This window comes from Urocitellus parryii, chromosome 11 (assembly GCF_045843805.1).
Source record: "Urocitellus parryii isolate mUroPar1 chromosome 11, mUroPar1.hap1, whole genome shotgun sequence".
Lineage (NCBI taxonomy): Eukaryota > Metazoa > Chordata > Mammalia > Rodentia > Sciuridae > Urocitellus > Urocitellus parryii.
The window spans coordinates 82,299,718-82,319,367 of NC_135541.1; the positions used below are offsets into that span (position 1 = coordinate 82,299,718).

At 38.0% G+C, this 19,650-nt stretch overlaps 1 pseudogene; it reads left to right on the forward strand.

The window, feature by feature from the left end:
• The first annotated feature begins 16,994 nt into the window (after positions 1 to 16,994).
• On the forward strand, positions 16,995 to 18,105 carry LOC144249223 (pantothenate kinase 2, mitochondrial pseudogene; annotated as a pseudogene).
• Positions 18,106 to 19,650: the final 1,545 nt, after the last annotated feature.

Genomic DNA, 19,650 nt, shown 5'->3' on the forward strand with positions numbered 1-19,650 from the left:
CCATGGGCTGTGAAGGAAGTGTGTCATGAGGTAGATGTTTTTTTCATACCTGCAGACACATTAATTTTGCATCATGTATCAAAAAGCAATGATGAGCCACATCCCCAGTAGATGGGGTAGAGAGAGAAGATGTGAGGGAAGTGGAGGGGGGATAGTAGGGGATAGGAAAGGTAGCAGAATACAACAATTACTAATTGGGCATTATGTAAAATTGTGGATGTGTAACCGACGTGATTCTGCAATCTGCATTTGGGGTAAAATTGGGAGTTCATAACCCACTTCAATCTAATGTATGTAATATGATATGTCAAGAGCTTTGTAATGTTGTGAACAACCAATAAAAAAAAGAAAAAAAAGCAATGATGAGTTTTAAGCCTTCTTATTTAAAAACTGCATTTTATAAAACCCTGGGTATCCTAGATATTAAATCCTCTGGTAGAAGTGGACAAAGAAAATTGGAATGCATTTACCACTCTAGATGCCAGGAAGATGTTCTGTAAATTATGGGAGGTCAAAAAATCAGCATTCACATGAGTGATAAAAGTTATAACCTTCAAGGAGGACTTTAGATACATACATACACAAACACACACGTTTAAGGGCTTTTTATGAAATCACTAAGACGAAAATCCTGTCATTTCTCCCACAAAATGTATAGTAGAACAGGCTAAGTACAAACAAATGTCACAAGATATCATTTTTTATGTTGAAAGAAACAACACAGCCTTATAGAAGTAGACTGCAATGGTAGCTGCCAGGAGCTGAAGGTTTTTGGAGAATTTTGGACAAAAGATTCAATGCCATCTTGAAGTAGGAATAAGTGGAGTAGAAGTATTGTACTGTAGTTAACAATATGTTTTCTTTTCTTAACCTGCACAGAAGTTGCACGTTAAGTATTGGCACCAAGAAAATGCTAACCTTATGATGTAGTATGGATGTTAATCACATAGACTACTCACCCCCTGGAATAGCTGTGCTTTAAAATATTAATTTTTACCCTCAGTCAAAATATAAGTCACAAAGAGTCACTATTTCTAGAGCCATAATCTAAGGCTCTGCTTCATCTAGACAAGACAGGCATCAAACACCAAGCTAGATAATTTTTTTGCCTCTTAAACTTGTTTTCAGGATGTCATGCTAGAGTTTTGTTTGTTTGTCCACTTGAAAATTATTACTATAATTTTTCTTAAGGTTGCATAAACTTCCCCACTGTGTCTGTCTCTGTTGCTGTAAGAATCAGTTTCCTTCAGTTTTAGGACCTGTCATTCAAATATACCACTCTTTCCTTAAGCACACCATGTTAGGGCAAGAATATTCAGGGAAACTTCCAGAAAGTTCCAAGTGCACACATGTTCCAATGTTCTGTGTCTCCTGAAGAACAGGGATAGAATTTAAATGTTCTCCTAATTGTGCCATGCAGACCTTAGGAGGAGGAGGCTCTACTGTGGAAATGTCATGCTCTCCTTCCCTGTTCTACATGGCTTTTATTGATGCTGTTATCCACTGCAAACCTGTAATATCAACTGTCCCTTTGAGTTTTCAAAAAGGAAATGATCCACATCTTTTATAGCATTTGGTAAATTTTCACTTATGTAGTAGTCATTCTACCATGTTAAATAGGGATACCAATTTAGTTTTGAAGTGAGTTTGAAATCCATTCTCTTGGCAGTTTGCAAGAAGGAAATGTACACTTATAGTACAATATCTCTGTTCAACTTGTTCTTAGTTTCAAGGTGACATTGTTTATCCTTTTGCCAAAGATGTTGAGCACTATTTTTCCATAAATTTATTTGTAGCTTACTTCCTTACATTTTAAAAAAATGTCTATTCAGACCATGGGATCATTTATTGAGTCAACTTAGATTAAATCTGAACAGTTTTGTGTTCTTTATATATTCGGGAAATTAGATCTGTATCACAAGAATAGCTAGCAATGACTTTTTTCTCTGTGTTTTCATCACTGCATGGATTTTTTCCTTTGCTGTGTAGAAGCTCTCTGACTGCAATGGTTATACCTTTGGACAAATTTTGCTTTTGTGCCAGGGATGTTCTTGTCCTATCTAGAAATAATGCCTGTGTGAATAGTTTCATCACTTTCCTCCATGACTTCTTCTATTGCATTCAAATATTCTTGTCTTCCCTTCAGGTCTTGGACCTGCTTTGTCTCTATTTCTTTCTTTAATTTATTTATTGCAGCACTCGGGATTGGACCCAGGACTTGGAGCACACCAGACAATCAGGCTCCTCAGAACTCCCTCCGGGTTCTCTGATTCATTTGCAGTTGACTTTTGTACAGAATGAGGGACGAGGACCTTGTTTCATGTCTCTAAATGGGATTATCCAGTGAACCAGTTGATAGAAAGTTTTTCTGTGCCTCAAAGTTTGTTTTTGGAATCCTAGTCAGAAATCAACTGCCTGAAGATGTGTGGGTTTATTTTTGGATTATCTGTCACACTGGGCTATAATTTGTTTTTTTTCCAATATTATGCTGAGTTTCAGGACTGTTTTTTTGTAGTTTTGTGAAGTGTGATGTGAGTCTTTTTACTGGAAATTGTATTCAATCTAGATTGTTTTGTTTAGCGTGGCCATTTCAACAGTGTTTAAATCCATGAAGACAGGTTGCCTTTTGACATTTTAGACACTTTTTCAGTTTCTTTCTTCAATGTTTTCTAATTTTCACTGTAGAGGTCTTTCAAAAAGGGAAGTATCATTTTTCCTTTTATTTTTCATAATCAAAGATTTTAGTATTTCCCTGTTGTTGAGAGATTAATATAAAATACTTGCAAATTATACAGAAAATCTAAGCCTCATTATCGCTAAACTTCATGCAGTTGACACACAGAGAATTCTCCAAAAACACCTACAGAATATTCCTTCCTTGGAAGTGTCAATGCACAAAGAATTAACTAAAAAATGAACAAATATTATAGTCTCTATTCTTACAGAATGTGATTTCTGACCAAAGTAAAATCACTTGACAAAATAAGAATGACATCTAAAAATAAAATGAAACTAAAAAATAATTTATACACTTCTAATTAACACAAAAAATTTACAGAAAAAATTGAAAGTCAAAGTAAATAATGCAAAATGTATTAAAATTTGGGAGACACAGATAAAGTATTTCTTTTTCTTTTTTATTAATGCATTGTCATTAGACATAATAGTTGGGTTCATTTTGATATAATCATACATGGCTCTTGAGATGCTTATGAATGTAATGTTTTTTCTGATTTCATTTTTGTGTATATGAAAGCTATATCTTTTCATATGTTAATTTTTATGTATTACTTTATTGAATTTAAAATTTCTAATAGACTTCTATCCAATTTCAGCATGAAATTATATATATACACACACACACACACACACACACACACATACATACTAGATAAATAGAGAGTATTTTCTCATGTGGAAGCTAAAGAGAAAAAAGAAATGAGAAATCTCAAAATAAAATGAGGAACAGTAGAGAATAGACAGGGAATCAAGGCATAGGAAATAAGGGTGGGAAGGGGAAGCAGAGGAAAAAATTGAAAAACAATCATGCTGTGTGTGTCTGTGAGCATATCATAATGAAAGTGTATATTGCACCAGAACTGTGGAGGACAGGGACCATGGGAAGGGGGTTCAATAGGGGAAGGAAGTAGTGGGGAAGATATTGAGACCCATTATGCAAGGCAGATACATGAATATGTCTGAAGAAGCCCCACTAGTACATATAATGATAATGCACCCAGCAAGATATAATAAATTAAGAAATAATAAGATTTAAGGAGACAGACATGCAAATTTCCTCGATATTGCTAACAAATGTGTATGCAAATCAAACATCATACACTGCACCTCAGAAATTTGTACTATTGTGCCAAACAAAAAAATTTGAAGTTACCAATTTTCACCTTTATTACTGTATCTTTTCATATTCAAGTTTAATTTTTGTTCGATATATTTTACAAATATCAATGATAGCATAATAAGAATCATAAGAATTACAGGAGAATTAGTACCCATATCACAGTGAATTGTACTGATTAAATCAGAACATTTAGATTTCAGTAGAATGCACTGAAACATCCTGTGTTCACACAGGATGTTTTCCTCAGAAAACATTGCATTAATGAATGTATATGTGATACCTTTTCAAAAAAACACTTCCTCTGACAAAACTGGCATCTCCATCATTTTGTGAACTTTTCATCCAAACAAAAAAACGTGGTATTTAGGATGATGACTAGAGGTCTTCAATGGGAAACAGCAATGCATTTCTTTTCCTTCAGAGGATATGCTTGGGGGAGAGGGATGAGGTGAGCTGTGCCTGTTTTATCTAGCTTCCTGCTGTTGGCAATGAATCCAGTGGGAGCTAGAGCATCACTAAAATGGAATTTTTATGAATACAATTCACAGGCTTCATTCCAAACCTGCAGAACCACAGTGTGGGAGAGAGGGCTGTGGGCATCACATGATTGACAGCACATGGAAGCTCTAGAGGCATGGCTTTCCTAAAGAGTCTCAGCCAGGGCTCCCATCAAGATCCCTTGTCAGTGGCAGGAAATGCTTTCACCTGTTCCATGAAGAGAGATTTAGCCTATGATTCTGGGTAGATTCTTCAATATTGAGATAACTAACTGTCAGGTGAAGGCAGAGAGAAAACAGGCAAAACCAGGAGGGAATCTGGCTACATTTGGGAGACGTGAGTCTAGCCTTCCTTTTAAAGAACAGTAAGAGGATGTGTTGTACTGGCTGCTTTGGGGGCAGGTCTGAACAGTGCAGAGCTCCAGTGTTACAGCAGATATTTTTGCTTTTGCAGGTAATAGAGTTCAGCTGAAGGCAGTAAGAAGAAACTAACTTTAGTTCACTAGAGGGGAACTCACTGGTGTGAGAACGGACATGAGAGCAAGGCATTTTCAGCTCAGCAATACCCTTTTAGGGTGGTGAGGTGGGAGCAGCTGTAGGTGGTTTGCAGATGCCTTTAAAAGATCCTAAAGGGGAAGGTGTGGTTTGACAAAGTAATCTTGCTAGAGAACCAAGTCATCACTGAGGTGGAGGTACAGAAGACAGTGCTAACTCTAGACAGCCTGATTAAGAAGAGGAGAGAATCCAGCTCTTGCTTAAAAGACAAATGTTATTGTAAGATTCTAGGGCTAAATTCAGTCAGGAAGAAGGATATAACCACTGGGGAGGGTGTTGCTATTGTTATTTGTTTGTTTTGATTTATACAATGAAAGCTGAATGCAGAAAAAGTAGAAAGAAAACATAGCCTCCCAGAATCCAGTGTAACCAATGCATACTGACTATTATTAACACTGCCATCTGTGGTTTGATAGGCCTCAGGGAACAAACCATCAATTTCCATAAGTAAAATGTGATATAGCATTATTCATACTACATAGTTGCCTCATTTTCTCTGGCATGTACTTTGTAAATCTTAAGAATGATACAGTTAATGTTGACTGTTACTATGCTAACATGCTTTTTCTGGACTCAGAGACCCTTGCCTTCACATCCATCATTTAATTCAAGTCTTCCAGAGAGAAATTTATTAGATTTCTTATTTCTTTTCTCTTTCTGAATTTAATTCTGTTTCTTATCTTGAAAAAAGATTTCTACAAAATCTGGAGTCACATTCCTTTTTAAACATATTTGCACCCCACAACCTCTCTCACACTGCCCATTGGGCCATGTAGTTTATTAGAGAAGCTTAAAGTAAAACAAAGTCTGTTTTTTTTTTTTTAACTTTATTGGGTCAATTGGTTAAATACACAGCTATAGAAATGAAGAGACTCTGAAAATACAATAGTAATTATACTGTCATTTGTTTATGACAATTCTATACTATACTGTACATTATTATAGTATAAATATGCCTTTAGTATAGGGTTGGACTGAAAACCTGTGGTTGTAATTACTGCCCCCTCCCTGAATCAGCCAAAAGGTGAGGGCACACGGGAAAGCCCCAAGACATGTTCCTGCTCCCTGGTGAGCACTTGCCCAGGGATGGGGCCTTGGGAGCAACTCCTCTGCAGGGGGGCAGGCCCCAGTTTCCAAGCTGGGATGCCCTTGAGGAGAGCGCTTGGAGGAACCATCATCAGCCACCAAGAGGGACCCTCCACTGGCTTAGTTGGTTCATGTTTCCTTCTATGTACTTGGGTGGTGGTGGTGTCCCCTCAGGCAGAACAGTAAGGTTCCCTGTGCATTTCACAGAGCAGCTCACTAATAGAACATGAACTTGCACCAAGTGTTCCCAGAACCCCATCATTTGCAGGAAGCTGCTCACTGGGAAAGAACGTCCGAGTCCCTGAGGAGAGCTGGGAAGGCTGGGAGCGGCCTACCCCAGACCCATGCCATCCAGACGCCACCGCGCCCCACCTGCTGCCCTCCATCAGAGGGACGCCCATGACTTCCAGGCCTCTCGGCAGTTCCTCGATGTCCACCATCCCACACCCGTGACGGTCCAGCTTCCGGAAGAGCTCTTCAAAAACGCAGTAGGTTTCATCGTAATCAAGCCCGGCCACCGTGGGCAGCAGAAAGCCCCACACCCTGCCCAGCATGATGACAGAGTGCCAAAGAGCCCAAAAAGGAAGGAGAGCCCTAGCCGTGTAGCTGGGTAGTGGGCACCAGGGGGCTTCCGCAGCGCTGCAACCGCCAACAGAACGCAGGGGTCAGGAGGCTGTGGCCTTGCCTATCCTGAGGCCACTCAGGTCTCAGCTGAGGACCACATTGTTCCCCCTAGTTGTGTTTGGCTGGAGAGTCCCACACAATTTTGATTTGGCCTCTAAACTGGCTGAGTGGTTGTGTTTATGACGTGGTTGTTTTATTCAGTTGTGCTCAAAATCAAGGTTGCTGTAGATAAGCTCCCATTTGGTCCTCCTGGGCCAAGGGAGAAATACATATGCACATATAATACCAAACAAGTCCTAATGTTGTTTTCTCCTTGGATGTGTGTGTGTGGGGGGGGTGTGTGTATTACATATATATGAATATATATGCATGTGTATATATCTAAAACAAAATCCTAATGTGCGTGCGTGCGTGTGTGTGTGTGTGTGTGTGTGTGTCTGTGAGCGAGTGTGTGTGCATCTAAGGGAAAAAATTAACTTTCTGATATGTAACATGAATTGACAATTGCAAATGTATACAATATATAAATATATGTTCACACATTCAGAGTAGCTGAACAAGGAAATTTGGAGCCTGTTCCTCAATTGTGTCTTCTGAATTTGGAAAAACAAAAAAAGCATCTGCATTTTTTTTTTTATTGGTCGTTCATAACATTACCATCTGTATTTTTTAAACATCTTTGATGAACTGATGGGACAGAAATCAGTTAATGAGCATTAAGGACTAGAAATAAAAATACATTTTAGGTGAAGATCTAAATTTAAAAAGGTGAACCTTTAAATTCTAGGAGAATTTTAATCTCCTAGATTTAAACTAAACCTTTAAAACCTCAGTATATAAAAGGAGTTCCAAATTCAAACATAAAAAACAAATCATAAAATATAATTTCGGTAAAGTTTAAAACATCTGTGCATCAAAATATATCATAAAAATTTGGGGGGAAAACCCCAGAGAGAATGAAAATACAAACCTGACAACCAACAAAAGATGGTGCTCAGAACACACAAGGAATTCTATAAATCAATAAGAAGACAAATAACCTAATAGTCAAAGAAAAAGGTCCTCACAGGACCTACAATTTATTAATGTTTCCATATTGTCACAGTCCTCACTTCATCGTGTCCTCATTTCTCTCTTTAGTCCTACTTTGATTCCATGATCCATCATCTTAATCAGTATCTTACACATCCCTTTATTTCCTGCTCTATAATCCATTTCTCTTACTCATTTTCAAAACCCTGTTCTTGAGAAAATTCAATTCTCTGTATTCACACCTGTAGCTGACTTCAGCTGTAGATACTCCTCCTTCAATGCAAAAAAAGAAAAAAATAGGTGCAAAGTCTGTTGAGAGTTTGGAGATATGACAGTAGAAAAAAAGATATGACCTTGTGGAGAAAGGGCCCATTCAGTAGCTTCCATTTCTTAAATGAAAAATGAAGAACTATGGCAAAAATGAGGATGTAAGAATGTAAAGCAGAAAGTATCAGAAGGACAGGGTGTGAGGACCAGAAATTTGAGGAAATAATAGATTCAAAATCATTACTGTGAAGAATGAGAAGCATATGTTACAAAAGAAACAAGATATTTGGGCCTTATGTACTAATTTAGGGCTATGAATTCATAGGATATCAATTTCTGAAATTTATTGGGCATCCTGTAGCTCAGAATTGAGCACACCAGCCCTGACACTTGCCTATAATCCCAGCAGCTTGGGAGGCTGAAGCAGAAGAATCCCAAGTACAAAGCTAGCCTGAGCATAGTGAGGTCCTAAAGCAAATTATGAAGACTCTGTCTATAAATAAAAAATAAAAAAGCATTGAGCACACCAATCTTACAGAGTTGTAATGGAGCATTACATCACACCTTCTGTCAGAATACCCATATGCCAACCTCCACTCTGATGTGGCATACAGACATCCTAATGCACTCTCACAGAGGCTCTGTGTCTCTTCATAACACTTAGTACACATGGCTGATACATGATAGAGCTATAAGACAGAAGGAGTCAGGATTCTGTGGACAATGGAAACTTCATGTCAGACCTGATATACATAGATTTGTGTGTAATAGAAACAAACTCAGATCTTAAGTCACTAGTATTTTCACATTTCTGCCTCCCACAGTTGATCCTAAACAACCAGCAAAAAAAAATCTCCAATTAACTAAAAAGAATAACATAGCCACAAAAGTACTCACGTTAAACCACAGTCAAAATGTCTACTAATAAAGGGTTTGAAATGGTGAGTAATATCGATGTTAAAATAACTTTAATTCTTTATGGAATTCATATATTAGAATTTTTTTTACTAATTTTATAAATATAGGGTAATGATATTTAAAATAAGGAATTTCATAAAAATTATAAATGAAGACATGAATAATTGCACAGATTTCCTCAGCATTGTCTTTGCCTAATATTTATTGAGTACACAACCATGCTAAACAGTATATTGGCTGCCAGGGATATGAAGATAAAACAAGGAGTCCCTATCATTGAGGAGTTCACAGAGACATAAACAGATGATTTTATGTATTCTAATTTCCAGTATTATTTATTTATTTCTGAACATAAGTAGTTGATTAAGCAAATGGACATTTTTTTTTCTTTTTTTTTCTTTTTTTTTTTTTTAAACTGTAGAAAAGAAATCAACTTTGGTAGAGAAAAGGGCTAACTGTAATTTGTCTCTCTGAGCAGTAGAGGGCAACAGAACATCAAAATGACAGCTTGAGTAAGACTCTGTGGACCATGATGTAGGCCTTTTTCTTTAAAAGCAATTTATTCAACCAAGTGTTTTTTTTTTTCCCCAGAATCAATAACATATTTAACTATGAATATACAAATTTTACAAATTCATTCTGAATAAAATACATTCATGACTTGACAAAAATAACAATTTTGTGGGGCTGGGGTTGTAGCTCAGTGGTAGAGCACTTGCCTAGCATGTGTGAGGCATCTGGTTCAACTTTCATCACCACATTTAAATAAATAAAATAAAAGTTCATTGGCAACTAAAAAATATTCTTAAAAATAATAATTTTAATTTATTCCTGTGTCATTTATCATTTTTTTATATTTTTTCTCCATGTTATAAAATCATGAAAATTTATCATTCAAGAAAATACATTTAATCTGTTTTTTTTTTCTCATAAGTATTGTAGATCACTTCTTTCTTATTGGTGTCTTCCCAAGATTAATTAATCAAACACAATGTGGGCACCAGCTGTGGGTTTTGACAGAATAAAAAAATTTCTTCAAATTACTTGTGAGTAGCATCTCTTTGCATCATAAGATTTGACAACCTTCATTTATGTCATCTCCTTTGACTATAATTCATATAAAAATTCATGTGATCAAAGCTTTCTAAATTGCACTAAAGTATTTTATATTAATCCACAGTGTGTTTTCTATGAAAAAGAAGGGGAAAATGGCTTTTCTTCATCATGTTTTAAGATTACTGTGGAAATGCTCCTCTGGGTACCAGTGAGTTAGTTAACTCTCATTTGGAAAGTTATCAGCTGGCAGTTATTTGTGGAGCTCCAGTAAATGCTCAACTTATTAGTATTCACAGAAGGAGATGTTTTAAATTTGAGCTAGGGCAGTTTCCTAGGATTTCTGTAACAAATTACCAGAAACCCCACGACTTAAGACAATAGAAAATTACTCTGTCCTAGTTCAGGAGGCAGAAGATCAAAATAAAGGTGTTGGCAGAGTGTGTTCCTTCTAAAGGCTCAGAGGAGATTCTCTCCCTAGCCCCTTTTCTAACTTGTGGTGGCTGCCAGCAATCCTTGGTTTTCTTTGACTTTTAGCTGCATCACTTTAATCCCTGCCTTTGTCATAAGAGGTATTCACCCTGTACTTGTCTCTGGGTCTTCCCATGACCTTCTTACAAGGTCATCAATCATTGGATTTGAGGGCACATTCTAATCCTGTATGGCCTCATCTTAACTCATTACATTTGCAAAGACCTTATTTCTAAACAAGATCATATTCTGAGATTCCAATGGACATAAATTTTGCAGATTCCTTTTTCAATCCACTACAAATAGTAAGGCTATTTTGTATGTCTTCAAAAAAATATTTAAAAGGAATAAAAGTATTTTCTCTATGGAAATGAGTACCAAATATATTATATTCTATCAAAATAGATACATACCAAAATGGACCCAACTAAATTTTTTGATTTACTTTATTTTCGTATTCATGTTATTTATGTTATCTTGTACAGCAGTTTTGAAGTGTATAATAAAATAATCCATTCATTATACAATAAGTATAACATGAAATGCATGCTGATCATTGTCAACAAATAGTGTGCACATTGAATTAACCCTGTAGAATTAATAAATAAAGGAAGATATAGTAAAATCTTACTCTAAGTATAGTCCAAAAAGTTCTATTATGTAAGAATTATGGCCTCATTATTGCAAGGTTAAAAAAAACACAAATTTCTCAAGTAGATTTCCAGTTAACGTGTATTTTAATTTATGTTTACATTTATAAAATGTATAAGAAACAAATTATGTTAAAATTGTACCATATATTAAATTTAAAAAACCTTAAATAATCACAGAGCACTCTTCACCCTGCACACCTTTAGCCTGTCCCCATTTGAGAATTGCAGCCGGGTAAAGTATGAAACCAATTACCAACCCAGTTCTACCTCAATTTATATTATCTTCTTCTTTTTTCCTTTTTTTAGTTGTAGATGGACAAAACACCTTTATTTTATTTATTTACTTATTTTTAGGTGGAGGTGAGGATCAAACCCAGTGCCTCACATGTGCCAGGCAAGTTCTCTACCACTGAGCTACAACCACATCCCTGAATTCACATGATCTTAGAGACACTTTTAGAGTTTTCAGAGAATAAAATCAAGACTAAAGAACTTTAAAAAGATGATAAAGGGAAATGTAATCATGTTGCTTAATGACAGGGATGTATTTTAAAAAAACAAATCCTTAGACAATGTTATCAAGTGAACACCAGAGTGCACATACACAAACCTAGGTGGCATAGCCCCACTACACACTAAGCTGTATCTTCTAGCTACCAAGTATAAAGTTTTCCTTGTTGATCAAAGCATCTGCACTCAGCACATGACTCCACAATGAATTGTATAATTCTCATTATCAGAAAGGAGGTAATACATCTGGGTTTTGAAAAAATTCAAGTTTTTGTAGCAAAGAGTTGTTTGAAAAAATCTTTCTGAAAGATAAAGATAGCGGACAATGTCTCTTTAAAAATCCTAAAATAATCACAATAATAGGCTTAATAAGGGTACTATGTCGTGTTGTTAAAATGAAGGTCATAAAGCTAAACCACAACTCATTCAAGGTAGTTATGGCTAAGACTAGGCCAATGATTGTTCCAATTTATTTGAAGAATAGAGGTTAAATAATTGAAACAAATGTCCTCTAAACACACTTCAAATATCACCCTCCTGCTGGCCTTTTGGTAGGCAGAGGATGACAGACTCTAGGAGCCATGCTTCCTGATGAAAACCCAAAATTAGTAGTCTGAGCTGTTAGTTTTGAACATGCTTTAAAATGATTGAGCAGACAGAGAAGTGACTTTTTAAAGATAATATAGCCAAATAAAACTCTGGTTGAATACATGAAACATTCCTGCAAGGAAACTTCTGGGGTTTCATGACCCAGCACAAGTCTTCTTCTTCCCTACCTTTCTAAGGCCTAATGATAAATGGGAATTAATTCAGAACACCAAGGGAAGCAGGAGGAGAATTGCCAGTGCAGGATGGAATATGCAGGAAGTGATTTTAGTGTAGAAGAGATAAGCTGTCCATGGCAGAAACCCAAAGAAGTTTCAGGCTCAGTTTGCAGGTGCCTCTAAGGGCAGAGAGCTAAGAGGCTAAAATGGAAGGATTGTTTGAAAGTGGGCCTAGCACATGATGGTACCAGATATCTGCCTAAACTTCCTGCCTTCCTCTCCATTTTTAAATACATAAAATACCAACTAGCATTTCACCTCTGGGAAAAATCAAATAAGTTTTCTTATTCTGAAAAACAGATTAAACTGAGGAGAATTAGGTATGCTGAGGATGGACATCAATGTCCTCAGTAAAGCCCTCTGCCTTCTTCTTTGGAGTTCCAAACCTCTCCCTGCAAAATTAAAAGTCATCAACATTCTAACCCCAAGATTAAGGCAACTAGTGGGTAAATCTGTTTATTGACACTGTGGTTAGTTGGGGCTAGGGTTGTGGCTCAGTGGCAGCACACTTGTCAGGCATGTGTGAGGCACTGGGTTTGATCCTCAGTACCACATAAAAATCAACAAATTAATTAATTAAATAAAGCTATTTGCCCATCCACAATTTAAATATATATATATATATAAGCTGTGGTTAGCTATGTAACAAGAACTTGACTTCCTCATTCCTTAACCTGATTCTTTTCTGGGAAGGGACTACTAGACTGGGTATTTCATTTTCTGGTCTCCCTTATATCCAAATGTAGCTATTTAACTACACAGAATGTGAGTAGAAGTGGTGTGTGTCACTTTCAGGCCAGGGCTTTTAAGAAAGCAACTGTGGAGCTGGGATGTAGCGCAATGGTACAGCACATGCTAAACATTTGTGAGGCCATGGGTTCTGTACCCAGTGGATGGTGGGGTGGTGGGGAGGAAGTGGGAATGAAAGGAAGGAATAAAGAAAGAAAAAGTGAATTTTCACATTCTCACTCACCCTGTGCCAGCCAGAAGCAAAAGCCTCGAAGGTCAAAGATGGCTGTAGCATAAGTTGAAGGAGCCTTGGTCTCTGAGTCACTACATGAGGAAAAGCCACCCATGAATCAGGAACATCTGAAGCATGCTGCAGTTGAGAAACAAGCAAATATCATAGAAAACCAATGAAATTTTGAGGCTTATTTTGGTAACCAGCATTACCATAATTAATTATCCTTCCCATGTACATGGAGCTCCCAGCACAGGCACTTAACTTGTAGGAGGAAAGACCTATATATTCAATAGTAAGAAACTCCAAAAAGCTATCTAGGACAGTCCCATTCTTAAATATGATGGACAACTAAAGATCCACTTTAGTGTTAAAGTGCCCCTAGCTTCAATCCCCAGTAACTCCCCAAATAAAATTGAAGTGTTGAAAGACAAACAAAATAAGCAGAATAAACAAACAAATTGAAGATTTACTAATCCAGAAAGAAGAACAGACATTGTAGGCTTATAAAATAGGAAAAAAAAACTAAAATATTTGAATTTGTATTCTTAGAGAAATTTGAAAATATATTAATTACTTCCACTAAATTAGCCCTAGATAATCCTACTCCTCACCCTGCCTCCCCCACACACACATCAAAATAAAATACAAAAGGAAAGTCTTGTAAACTAAGCATATGATTGCTAAAATTTAAAAAAAAATCAATTGAAAGTTCATGGGACAGTGTGCCAGGTTTAGTGGCACATACCTGTAATCCCAGGGACTCAGGAGGCTCAGACAGGAGGATCACAAGTTTCAGACCAGCTCCAGCAACTTAGTAAGACTATGTCTTAAAATAAAAACATAAAAAGGACTGGGTATGTAATTTAGTGGTAAAGTACCCCTAGGTTCAATCCCCAGTAACCCCCCAAATAAAATTGAAGTGTTGAAAGACAAAGACTAGGACCCCCTCTAGAAAATAAATCAAGAGATTAGAAAAAGAGAGCTTCAGAGAAGGTGAAAGAAAGAAAATAAATCCTTAAGTTTCAACATCCAGCAAATAGAATAGAGAAGAAAAATAGCTGGGAATATAGCTCAGTTGGTAGAGTGCTTGCCTCACATGCACAAGGCCCTGGCTTCAATCCCCAGCATCATACACACACACACACACACACACACACACACACACACACACACACACACACAATTTTGGGCCTAGGGTTGTGGCTCAGCAGTAGAGTGCTCACCTAGCATGTCTGAGGTGCATGTGTGAGGCCCTGGATTCGATCCTCAGCACCACATAAGAATGAAATAAAGATAATGTGTCCAACTACAACTAAAAAATAATCAATACTTAAAAAAAATTTAAAAGAATAGAGAAAAAATAAAAATAAGTAAGAATGAAATGGTAAAAAATATAGAGAGATCTCCTCCAAAGTTAAAGACAAAACTATTCTTAATATAGAGGATAAATGAGTACCAAGGGAAAAAAAAAGACCATGTCATGTTACCATGAAATTTTAGAACACCAAATGATTAGAGAAAGGATTTTATTTTTATTTTTATATTTTACTGTAGTAAAAACATATAAGATGAGGTCTACCTTTTTTACTACATTTTAGGTTTATGGGATAGTGTGTTCACTGCAAGTACAGTGTTGTACAGCAGATCTCTAGAACTTACTTATCCTGGTTCACTGAAACTTTCTAGACATGGAACAGAAACTGCCCATTCCCCCTCCCCCAGTACCTGGCAGCCACCATTATATTTCTGCTTTTACAAATTTGACTATTTTAGGAATATCTTGGAAGTGGAATATTGCAGAATATGTCCTTCTGTCATGAACTCATTTCAGTGAGCATAATGCCCTATAGGCTCATCTCTGTTGATGCAAATGGCAGGATTTTCTTCTTTTTTTATGGCTGAATAGAATTTCCAGTGTGTACATACCACATTTTCTTGATCCATTCACCTCCTGATGGACATTTAGGTTGATTCCATATCTAGGCTATTGTGCACAGTGCTGCAATAAACATAGGAAAAGTAGATATTTTTAAAGTCTCCAGAGAAAAAGAGGAAAAAGAGGTCACTTACCAAGAAACAATAATAAACTGGCATCAAACTTCTTATTAGGAACACTCTGTGCTAGAAGAGAATGAAACAATGTCTTCACCATTCTGAGGAGGGAAAAACTTTGAATATCCAATTTTGTGCTGCCCTAACTGTTCTTGGTTCCACTAGGGTGCCTCCTTCCCTTAGCAATTTACTTAACACCCCTTCAGATTTTCGTAACAAAGACAATACAACAAACCAAGACAAAACAAGACACAAACATACTGTATTAATCCTCTCCATTTTCTCAAAATGTCCATCCTTCCTCTTGTCCTATCTACTTCTAGGGATGAGCAGATTTGCTCCCATTCTATCTCTAGGGATGGGCAGCTTTTCCTTGTCACTTAACCCGAGTGTCCCGGGGCCTCCCCATATGGGCCACCATCTGTCGGGGGTGGGCAAAATAATGGGGGTGGGGTGGGGGGAGTGGATGTTTACAAGAAACTTGTGAAGGTTGATACAGCTGGAGCCACTTTATTATGAGACAGAGAAGTATATATACCCAACTAATTACGCACAGCTTAACTTAATTAACATAAACTAGATACAGCAGTCAACTAATAAGGAATCCTCATCATCTTAATGATTATACACAGCTTATCTTAATTAACATCATTAGATACAGCAGTCAGTCATTAAGGAATCTGCATCATCTTAATGGCTTGCTGGCATTACTTCTCAAACCACGCCCCCTGGCAAAGTGCCAGGTGCCATCTTGACTTGGTTGTGACTCTCAACATTGTGCTCTACCAAACTCTAAATCACCATGAAGGCATATGAAAGACATTTTCAAATTTGCAAGTGCTCAGAAATTTCATCTCCCTTCTATGTGTCTGTTTGTTTCTGTTCAATATGCCTTTGGATATATTCCAGAGAAGTGAGGTACAAACCAGTAATGATGTAGAATATGAGGGGCTAAACAATCTAAATCAGAATAGGAAGTCAGTTGGCCCCCAAATACAATGTCTTCAAGAACAAAAATGAAATGTGGTCTCCATTAAAGAGAATAATTATGAAAATGTGTGATATCCATGATGTAGTAAAGAAATGTTCTCTCAGTAAAAATAAAAGAAAGACAAATAGAAATTTCAGGAAACACAAACAACAAAAATTGTGAAAAATAAGTCATGATACAAAAACAAAGCCCATTAAAATACAGCATCATCTTAAGTTATTTCTGAAATGATAAAAGAGAATTTATTTCATTTGGGCACTAGAACATTCTTCTCCAATGATTCTAGAGATCATGACCTTAAACCTATAAAAAGAAATGTAATTGTTGCACATTATGTGACTATGCAGTAAATGATAGTTAAAAAGACACAATAATATAAATTAGGGAAAGCACTAATTTTCAAATTTGAGGATCAACCTATAAGCAATATATGAAAGATGGGTCTCAGGTAAAGAATGAATTTGGCATTGACCTTGAAATGCAAAAACAAAAATACAGCTGACAGAATGTGTGAGGGTTCAGGTACAAGCATGTGGAGGATGGAAGAAAGGAGACAAGGGCCAATTGCCTCATCAAAGCATATCCAGAGGCTCAGGCAGGACTGCCTCTGAGGAGGCAAGAGGATTCCGGGCCTGGGGGGCTGGATGGGGGGGCAGCAGTGGGGGGTGCCAATGGGAGCCGGCATGATCGGCTTGCCCCTGGAGCGCCATGGCAGGGCAGCCTCCACCTCACCCTCTTGGGCTGGGGAGCCGGCGCCCACAGGCTCCGAAGGGCAGAGGCGGGTGTCACTGGGGCCTCTGGCGAGCAACCTGTCAGCGCCTGCTGTTGGGCATCCACAGATGGTGTGAGGCCCCATGGGCTCAACTCCTACAGTGGCCGTGCCTGGGTCTCTGGCTCACAGGTTGAAAGCCTCCAGAAAAAGCAGTCGCTTTTTCCATGGTTTGGCTTGGATATTGGTGGAACCCTTGTAAAATGCTGGTTTATTTTGAACCCAAAGACATCACTGCTGAAGAAGAAGAGGAAGAAGTGGAGAGTCTTCAAAGCATTCGGAAGTACTTGACCTCCAATGTGGCTTATGGGTCCAGAGGCATTAGAGACGTGCACCTGGAGCTGAAGGCCCTGACTCTGTGTGGATAAAAAGACAGGTGATCTTCAGCTTTGCAAACTGCATGAACTAGGCTGCTTAATCCAAGGAATTTTATGTATTGACTCAGTTGGTTTCAATGGACTATCACAGTGCTATTACTTTGAAAATCCTGCTGATTCTCAAAAATGTCAGAAGTTACCATTTGAGTTGAAAAACCCTCATCCTCTGCTTCTGCTGAACATTGGCTCTGGGTTTAGCATTTTAGCAGTGTACTCCAAAGATAATTACAAGAGGGTCACAGGCACAAGTCTTAGTGGAGGAAATTTTTTTGGTCTCTGCTGTCTTCTTACTGGCTATAGCATGTTTGAAGAAGCTCTTGAAATCATATCTTATGGAGGTAGCACCAAAGTGGATAAACTAGTGTGAGATATTTATGGAGGAGATTATGAGAGGTTTGGATTGTCAGGCTGGGCTGTAGCTTTGAGAACATTAACCAGGTTGTATTTGTTGGAAATTTTTTGAGAATTAATACCATCGCCATGCAGCTTTTGGCATATGCTTTAGATTATTGGTCCAATAAACAGTTGAAAGCACTTTTTTCAGAACATGATGGTTATTTTGGAACTGTTGGAGCACTCCTGGAACTGTTGAAGATTCCCTGATTGTTACCTGGGAGGGTATCCTGAAATTTCTACAATGGGATCTGTGGACTTCTGTTTTTTTAAAAGACTTACTCAGTTTTATGATCGTGTACTACCTGAATCAGTTGAGAAATGACATGTATTTTTCTAAGTCATCAAGATAAATCCTTAAAAAATTTCAGTCTAATCTAGCAACCAGTAAGGAAAGAAGCATTAAAAAACAAGTGGACCATGTTCAGGCAGCATGAGGATTGCTGTGTTTAAGTTGCCCTTCAGAGTAGCGCTGTTACACCTGTGGTGTTTTTGGAAATATCAGCATAACACACTGCAGACAGCTTGGAAGAGCTGTCCTGCCTTGAGCTGGCTGTGGTTGTGCATCCTGATTTAACTTGCTGTGTGCAGGACAGGCTTCTGTGTGTGATAATCTAGTCACTGTTTTCTCAGTACAGCCTTAGAGATCACCTGTGCATTACTCTGGTTTGCATTTAGCCTTTGTGTGTACATATTGAAAAATGGTTTATTTTAAGCATCTGCAAACTTAATTGGGTGGGTTAATTCTGTTCCTGAAACTGAAAAAGCAACTTTTAGAAGGGCAGTTCTTGTGTTACTTCTCTAAATCATGGGAAGATCCATATGGAAGGAGAAAACTGCTGGCAGAATTCCCTAGGGTAAGGGGCATAATGACCTGACCAAAGTGGGTGAGCTAGTGGAAAAAGCAGAGCCTGGCAGTGTGACACCAAAGAGCCTCTGGAATTGACAGCTCTTCAAGGAGCCATGTAGAGAGTATACTTTCAGGCTGAGTAGCAAAGGAGGATTTGAAATGTCTGCTGATGAAATCTGGGAGCCTCTGGTGCTCATTGGTTTCAGGCTACTTGAGTGTCTTGCTAAGGGCTGGACCTTTTCTTTCTGCTGTGCAGAATAAGTAAAGAAACATTTCCCTTGGAGACAGTGCAGCTTTTATATCTAATGTACCAAGTGATGTGGGAATCACAGTTTAGTCAAGGAAAGGCCTGGTATAAAGCAGCCTTGTAACCAGAAGGAAGATCTTAAGGTCTTCCCTGTTCTGTGATCTCTACATGTAGCTCAGTTTCTTTCTGTGTTGGAAGAGAGGGGTGAGTAGATTGGGTGTTGGCTGTGTGATGGCAGCAGAGAGCCAGGTGCATGCAGGGCATCCCATAGCCTTTTCCCCAAGGAACACGTGCCTTTATGCATGTGCCTTGACACATCTAGAGGGTGGGTCCAGCTGGGCTGAGGCCTCCTGCAGCAGAGTAAGAGGGATGTTGCTGGGATGGCAGTCCACCCTTATTGCAGCCACTCATCTCTAGGCCTTCCACTCTCAGTTGTCTGCTTGTTGGCTGCACTTTCTCCTTGCTTCCAAAAACACCACCACCATCTACCCACTTGTACAAGAGGTAGGGATTTCTCAGCTCCTGTGCCCTTGGCTTTCCTGCTCCACTGGGCAGATTATTCCTGTGAACTTCCATATCATGGAGCACATGAGGTTATGACAGTGCTCCACATGGGCAGTCTTTTCAGCCCTGGCTATTCCTACAGTCTAGCCTAGAA